The sequence below is a fragment of the Triticum urartu genome, chromosome 4A (genome assembly GCF_056163025.1).
Source record: "Triticum urartu cultivar PI428250 chromosome 4A, HENAU_Tu73, whole genome shotgun sequence".
NCBI classification, from domain to species: domain Eukaryota; kingdom Viridiplantae; phylum Streptophyta; class Magnoliopsida; order Poales; family Poaceae; genus Triticum; species Triticum urartu.
In genome coordinates this window covers 555,819,494-555,826,490 of record NC_141876.1, presented here as the reverse complement: position 1 = coordinate 555,826,490, position 6,997 = coordinate 555,819,494, and the positions used below count along the sequence as shown (strand labels likewise).

The following is a 6,997-nucleotide window of genomic DNA, read 5'->3' as shown; positions in this document are numbered from 1 at the left end:
GGACGGCACCTCCGCGTTCAACACACGTACAGCCCGGTGACGTCTCCCATGCCTTGATCCAGCAAGGAGAGAGGGAGAGGTTGAGGAAGACTCCATCCAGCAGCAGCACAACGGCGTGGTGGTGGTGGAGGAGCGTGGCAATCCCGCAGGGCTTCGCCAAGCACCGCGAGATATGAGGAGAAAGAGAGGGAGGGCTGCACCAAGAGGCAGAGATCAGATCGCGTGTATTGGGCAGCCCCTAGGCCTCATATATATAGGGGAGAGGGAGGAGGGTGCGCCCCCTCTAGGGTTCCCACCCCTAGAGGGGCGGCAGCCCTAGATGGGTCTTGGGGTGGCGGCCAAGGGAGGATTCCCTCCCCCCCAAGGCACCTAGGAGGTGCCTTCCCCTCCTAGGACTCTTCCTTTAGGGTTTCCCCCACCCTAGGCGCATGGGCCCTAGGGGGAAGTGGCGCCCCAGCCCACTTTGGGCTGGATCCCTTCCCACTTCAGCCCATGGGGCCCTCCGGGATAGGTGGCCCCACCCGGTGGACCCCCGGGACCCTTCCGGTGGTCCCGGTACAATACTGATGACCCCGAAACTTGTCCCGATGGCCGAAATAGCACTTCCTATATATAATTCTTTACCTCCGGACCATTCCGGAACTCCTCGTGACGTCCGGGATCTCATCCGGGACTCCGAACAACATTCGGTAACCACATACAAATATCTCTATAACCCTAGCGTCACCGAACCTTAAGTGTGTAGACCCTACGGGTTCGGGAGACATGCAGACATGACCGAGATGACTCTCCGGTCAATAACCAACAGCGGGATCTGGATACCCATGTTGGCTCCCACATGTTCCACGATGATCTCATCGGATGAACCACGATGTCAAGGACTTAATCAATCCCGTATACAATTCCCTTTGTCTAGCGGTACGATACTTGCCCGAGATTCGATCGTCGGTATCCCGATACCTTATTCAATCTCGTTACCGGCAAGTCTCTTTTACTCGTTCCGTAACACATCATCCCGTGATCAACTCCTTGATCACATTGTGGACATTATGATGATGTCCTACCGAGTGGGCCCAGAGATACCTCTCCGTTTACACGGAGTGACAAATCCCAGTCTCGATTCGTGCCAACCCAACAGACACTTTCGGAGATACCCGTAGTGCACCTTTATAGTCACCCAGTTACGTTGTGACGTTTGGTACACCCAAAGCACTCCTACGGTATCCGGGAGTTGCACAATCTCATGGTCTAAGGAAATGATACTTGACATTAGAAAAGCTTTAGCATATGAACTACATGATCTTTGTGCTAGGCTTAGGATTGGGTCTTGTCCATCACATCATTCTCCTAATGATGTGATCCCGTTATCAATGACATCCAATGTCCATGGTCAGGAAACCGTAACCATCTATTGATCAACGAGCTAGTCAACTAGAGGCTTACTAGGGACATGGTGTTGTCTATGTATCCACACATGTATCTGAGTTTCCTATCAATACAATTATAGCATGGATAATAAACGATTATCATGAACAAGGAAATATAATAATAATCAATTTATTATTGCCTCTAGGGCATATTTCCAATAGTGGTTCCCCCTACAAACCCCCCACCGCTCCACCACATGGCATCGATCTGCAACCGCCGCTCGCTCCCCGCCGAACCACGAGAGAGGGAAAAAGTGCGCGAGGTACAAATAATGCATCAGGGTGGACTCACCGGAGTTGCCTGCACGCCTGCAACGGATGGATCCAGGAGGGAGTTGCCGCCCGTGCCCTTTCTTGAATCCGGTGAACCCAAGGCAGATTGATGATGATGAACAACACCTCTTTCGTGTTGATGTCCGCGGTCCAATCGCGCCGGGCAACGAGCAGGCGGCTGCCGGAGGCGAGGTCGACCTCCACAACCGAAACCCTCGCAGGGGGAAATTGATGGGGGCGACCACAGGAGTCGAGGAAAAGTGGATCGACGAGGTGAAGCTAGTAGAGCTGCAGCCGCGTGTGTGCCGGGCGGCGACGGGGCGGCCGGAATCGGCCGGCGTCCGGGGCGGCGAGCAGTGGGGATCGAGCGAGTGGGCAGGAGGGGGGACGGGAGGAAGAGGAGAGGGGCTGCGTGAGTGCGGGGGAGAGCGGCTAGGTCATCTCCACAGGAGCGGGGACACAATTTATACGCGCAAGCGTGAAATGACGAAAATGCCCCCGGTGGGGTAGGCTATTTACGTGCGGTGGCACGGTCGAGGTGAAACTATTCATTCCAGCAGTAACTTCTTTTATCCGACGGACGAGGTCGTTCTAGGGGTTGATTTGACGGCCCAGATCGCATCAAGCAGCCAGATCCAACGACCAGGAATCCAAATCGCTGAGGAGGCTTGTAGGAACATCCTTCTCTTATCTCTTGATAAGTCTTTGTAGAGATTTCACTAGGTGGACTACATACGGAGCAAAATGAATAAATCTACACTTAAAATGCATCTATTTACATCCGTATGTGGTTTATAGCAAAAGCTCTACAAAGACTTATATTTACGAACAGAGGGAGTAGTTAGGTCATAATTATTATTTTTCTCGCCAAGGTGGCATTTTAGCGGATGGCGATGCTTCATCTTCAAGATAGTCTTTCAGGCTTTAATCCGAGTTCGTCCATTAGAACGGAGTCGGCGGATGGTTGTCATCGACAAAATCAAAACCAGCTCCGACAAAGAAGTTGGTTGTCAGTGACAAAATCAAAGCCAGCTCCAACAAAGAAGCAGAGATGATGGCTGTGGTCGTCCGATGGTGCAAGGTTGAACCTTTATAATAAATCCACATACTTTTCCAAAAACAAAACAGTACACAAGGCTTTTTCATGCAGCTACAACACAACTCAACTCTCATCAACATAACCTTCCATTAGTTCAAGGTATCATCAGCAAGATTCCAGTACACAAGCAAATCACCAACGTTCAGAAATGCGGCGTCATATAACTGGTCGTTCATTCATTCGTGCACCAGAAGTCAGTACAGACATCTAGAATCCAACACTATGAAATGGTACTACCACGATGATCCACCAATTTCCAAATTGGTTCACAGCAAACCAAAATAAACCTTACATAATATTAGTGGTAATAACCGCAGTGAAGACGGAGGGAAACTAAGGAAGAAAGATTAGTGATGGCTATAATAGTACTTCGGTAGGTAGGTATCACCATAGCTCATCCAGGACAGGTTAGTGCCTGGACGAGGTCATCGGTGTTAGTGGAGAATAGTTGCAGGAGTTGTTGATGGGCACGTGCAGACGAATGCCTCCTCTTACAAGGAGTCGCTGCGCTGGGTCTTGGCCTGAGGAGACTCAGGTTAGGTTTGCCAAGCCCCAAAGAAGAGCAGTATGCACAACTGCCGGGCTTGTGGCGGCAAGACATTGATCCATGAGCTTGAGTTGCCCTTCCCTAACATCATCAGCAGCCTTGGCTCCATTCCCCATTGCTCTACACTGCAAAAGAGCAGATGTCTTAATGAAGTGATGTTGGTAAAAGGCTGCAGCAAGCAATTTTTGTACAAAAACATAACCGGCAATAACATTTGCAATAGGCAGCTCCAGGAATAATGTGGATAAACAAGTAAGCTTAAGCAGGTACTCCCTCCGTTCCGAATTACTTGTCATAGGTACGGATGTATCTAGATGTATTTTAGTTCTAGATACATCCATTTCTGCGACGAGTAATTTGGGACGGAGGGAGTACATAATAATTCACAAAAGTAATTATGCTGGACTTGATGCCGCTTTTGCTGAAAGTCAAAGTACTCATGTTTTTATTTGTTCTACTGAAAGGCATCATGTTAGCTTGGACTGTGGTACAAGGGCAGCGAGCAGACAAGGTTTTTACCAAGCTTACCGAAGAAACATGCTGTTGGAAAATATTACGTACAAACCATCAGTGTAACAACTATCGATTTCAAATTTAGGCAATGTCCAGGAGAAAAGCACGGCCTGAGAACTTTACTGGTTAAGTTCGGCTTGATCATTTGACCACTAGGCTTGAAGGGTCCAATTCCATTACAACCAATACATAACAACTTCAACAATACAATAAGGGCAATTATTATAATTTTCACATGCCACAACCAGTCCTTCATGAATTCTGGAATATATTTTTACCACATTTCTTACTCTAATTTGAAATAGCCAAGTGAACTGATGCATGTAGAATGACTCGATTGGGTGCAAGATTGATGTTCCAATGGTTGCTTTACTCTTCTTGTCATAAAATTTTGACATGTATGCTGCTTGTATTTATGACTACAAAAGTAAAAGTAACTAGTAAACCAATAGCCCCATCGTCTTTTTTTCTCTTCAAGTTGCATATTATCAAGTGTCATTATCTGCTTTTATAGTCGTTACCATTAACAAAGGCCATTCGCAGTTGCATCTTCAATCACATCCCAAGCTATTGCTCACTCAAATTGTGAGACTGCATAGAACTATCAAAGGCAAGCGTACCAAAGGCCATATGATGTCATCTTATCTCATATAGGACAACAGGCAATATTTGGCATTCATGGTAGCATGTACAACCCCACCACCAAGAAACAATGTGCAAAACACCTTGTTATATACTCCCTAGATACATCCGTATCTAGACACATCAAAGACAAGAATTTTGGGATGGAGGTAATAGTTAACTACACATGTCAGATGTGAAGCTGAGGTGAGATGATGCTGTAATGTGAAGTGCTCCAGGTTCCAACAAAGCTCGTGGATCGTAATAGTTAACTAGTCACTTTTGTTAACTACACATTTTCAGAAGTTCAGAGTAGGCTCGTGGAACCAGCAATAGATTTATGCATCAGTACTTTTGTAATCAGATGTACATCCTACAGTATTCCAACAAAGCAGAGAAAGGTCACCACTGGAGAATGTGCGTCCTGCTCCCAAGACATTACTCACTAAACTGCCAGGATTTTACATCCACATTTTCCATGCTTGGTTTTACCGGATTAACTAGTCACTTTCCAGCTTTGTTCCGCAGGACGAACATACCCAGACCACACTGAATATGTGCAAGCTGAACTAAAGAAAATCAATTGCTAACTGTACCAATCAACTAGTACAGCAACTGGCATTTGACTTTGTGATCCGCAGCTAGATAGATCACGGATCACCACAGAGTACTAGATGCATTCATACAGCAACACTGCAAGGATCCTACAAGTCTACAACGAGAAGCATGTGCACAACAGAGTACTAGTCGCAGCAACTCCTTCAGGAGTCGCTGCAGAGACAAGGATGTCCACCAATGCACCTACAAACGATCTCGAGCAGCTTACTACCGCTAAAGCATCGTCGGGGCACCAACATTCTCCCAGAGTGATGCGGCGGCGCTCCCCTTCTCAGGAACGGAACCATCGAGGACACAAACAAAAATCCCCAGCGCCACCGCACATTCCGCTAGAGAGATCATCGCAAGCTACGCCCCCCGAAACAACCCACCAATAAGCGCACGGGCACGGAAGAAGAAAAGGCAGTGTCGCACAGCGGCGCGAGAGGGCGTTCCTGTACCTCGGAACCGGCCGCATCCGGCGAGCGCGAGCCGGCCGGAGCCCTCCGCGGCGAGGAGGCCCCGGCGCCGGTCCGATCGGGGGCCCCTGGCCGGCGACGGCGAGGGGCGAGGCGGGGAGAGCGCGATGGAAACCCTAGCCCCCCACGCGGAATGGGGGAAGAGCCGCTGCTGGTGCGATGATGGATGGCAATAGTCTCGGCCTCTCGGGGGTGGTTGTATTGAAAGGTTCTGAGATGGCAAGGACGGACGGACGGGCGACACCCTGGGCCGCAGTACCACGCCACTCCGCTTCCGGATTTCCCGCGCGAGCGCGGCGCCGTGATTTTACGCTCCTGCCCCCTCGACGTGACGACGGGACGTCGGGACGCCCCACCGCACTGCGCCAGCGCGTGGGCGAGGGCAGCGGGGTAATTTCCAGGCGCCGCCTGGCCTCGCCGGCGACAGAGGCCGCACGCACGCCTCGGTTTTACTCGCTCGCTTGTCGCGGAAACCGGAGCGGGATGGTGGGGGAGTGAATTCCAGCTGGGATGGTGGCGCGGAGAAGCAACGCGGGTCAGCTTGACGTGGGAGAGGAGGAGGGTGGCAGGGCAGAGCATTCATCAGTTTTCGTTCCCAAATGGTTCGGCGCGCATCATTGATGGTTGATGTGAGCGCGAGCGCCAGGCCCAGTAATGATGCCCTGCCCCTCTCTCCTCTCCTTCCCTGCTGCAAATGCAGTGCATCGTATCATCTCCACTGGAGTCGATTGTTTTTACTTGAAATGATAAAATCTGAGCATGGTAATCGAACGTATTTTTATGATATCTTATGTTGTGGGATGGACGGCGATTTTCTTTAGCAAGCATGCCAATTCTCGTTAAAAAAAATAAACACCGCAAAAATTTGTCATGCTTGTTAAAAAAAATTATCATCCTCGCGGAGCTTAGTTCGCCGTGCTCAAAAATATGACATTTGATTTGTAGCGAGATATTTTTTATTGGTATACTCGGGATTTTTTTCTTTTTGAAATACTTTCTCGTGCCCTAACTAGGGCAACTCCAACCTCGTGCAGCAAAACGCTCATAAATATCCAAACGTCTACAGCGTGATACGGTGTCTGAAATCCCGTAAACCAAATACAAACTCATGGGAGGCTTGGAGGGGTCTAGGCGGAGATGATTCTCGTAGATCTCCTGATACGGTATCTTGTTGAGGTAATTAGGTTGGAGGGGAAACGGGATAAAAGATTTACCCAGGTCTAGGACCTCCGTACGAGGTAAAGTCCTTTTTTGAGAACACAGTACAGACACATACGCTCATATATACGAGTATATATTCTTCCTATGAACACATATAGATCCTATTCATATGAGTATCTTCGAGGCATGGAGCCGGGATATTATCTTGAGATTGACGAAGTTATCACAGGCACCTTGTAGTCGACGGCAACTCTCCCACTAAACATGCATTGCCGGAAAT

The 6,997-nt window shown here is 49.0% G+C and overlaps 1 long non-coding RNA gene across 1 annotated transcript; it reads right to left on the bottom strand.

The window, feature by feature from the left end:
* Window positions 1-2,942: 2,942 nt before the first annotated feature.
* Window positions 2,943-6,141, bottom strand: LOC125554175 (uncharacterized). Its single transcript, XR_007304337.2, has 2 exons — window positions 5,539-6,141; window positions 2,943-3,471 (listed from the first exon to the last, which is right to left on the bottom strand). It is a non-coding gene; the product is annotated as an uncharacterized LOC125554175 (long non-coding RNA).
* Window positions 6,142-6,997: the final 856 nt, after the last annotated feature.